The sequence below is a fragment of the Etheostoma spectabile genome, unplaced genomic scaffold (assembly GCF_008692095.1).
Source record: "Etheostoma spectabile isolate EspeVRDwgs_2016 unplaced genomic scaffold, UIUC_Espe_1.0 scaffold453, whole genome shotgun sequence".
NCBI lineage: Eukaryota > Metazoa > Chordata > Actinopteri > Perciformes > Percidae > Etheostoma > Etheostoma spectabile.
Window position 1 is genome coordinate 219,841 of NW_022605611.1, and position 1,258 is coordinate 221,098.

The 1,258-nt window shown below is 44.7% G+C and overlaps 1 protein-coding gene across 1 annotated transcript in view; it reads right to left on the minus strand.

The window, feature by feature from the left end:
* Positions 1-1,258, minus strand: part of npy8ar (neuropeptide Y receptor Y8a) — a 34,448-nt gene that overhangs the window by 11,190 nt on the left and 22,000 nt on the right. The gene's annotated exons all lie outside the window — the stretch shown is intronic.

Below are 1,258 nucleotides of genomic sequence, written 5' to 3' on the forward strand. Positions count from 1 at the left end.
ACTTCTGTCTAGCTGCCGTAAAAGTAGATGAATTAGTTACATGCATGCTATCTGGTGGAGATGCTACTGGCTACTACACATCTAAAAAAACACTAAAAGTTGTGCATTATGTTACCCAGGGAGTCCCGAGAGAGAATCTCTGTGCGTCCAGCCACTACACAGGTAAACCTCAGCACCTGACTACTTGTTACATGTGGATTTCTACAAGTGGTCGTGTACATTGCGGCTTCTTCTCAGCAACGCGTGCGATCAAGTAGTGTTACCGTTACTGGAGTTGGTGGGATTGCTGCTTCTATACACGCTAAAAGTAGTGTATTTACATGGAGTCTGTGGAGATATGCTGCTCTTCTACACCGCTACAAGTAGTGATTATTTACCATTGAGTCTGGTGGAGATATGCTGCTCTATACAAGCTAAAGTATGATTATTTACATGGAGTCTGGTGGAGATATGCCTCTATACATGCTAAAATATGATTATTACATGGAGTCTGTGGAGATACTGCTCTCTACACCGCTAAAGTAGTGATTATTTACATGAGTCTGGGGGAGAATGACCGGCTATAGATGCTAAAGAGTGCGAGCAGCATATCTCCACCAGACTCCATGTAAATAATCACTACTTTTAACGTGTATAGACGTTGTTCCCATCACTCAGACACAAAAACATGGGGAAACAGTCACCCTTCAAGCTGAATCATGAAAACATTAAAAATGTTGCATCTCTCATAAATAAAACAATGCATGCTAATTAAATAACTTGTCCTTCACTCTCTAATGGTCTGTGACAGGGTTTTCTCCCTGAGGCGACGTGAAGTGTTTGACGATGATGCAGCCACGTTTCTGCATCTTATCTACTCATTCCAACACTAATTAAACCCTCGCTCTCATTAGCATATACTGTACCCACACGCCCATTGGATGGAGTCAGCCGACAGCTGCCCATTGGACAGAATCGACCGACAGCTGCCCATTCACCGTGCCAGCCTCGCTCTCTGCAGAGCTCTGTCTGTCTCTCCCAGTCCTCTTGACAGACTCCACGACACCCGTGGGACCAAAGCTGCCAGAAAATGAGACGCCCTCACAGGTGTTACTGACTCACTCCCTCCGCGGCTGGACTGGGAGAATAAAATCAGCAGGCCGGGCCAATTCCCACACTTTGACAACAGCCAATAAAATACTGTGACATCTTTTCTGTTGGACTCTTAATTCACCCATTTACATGTAGAGATATGCTGCTCTATACACGCTAAAAGTAG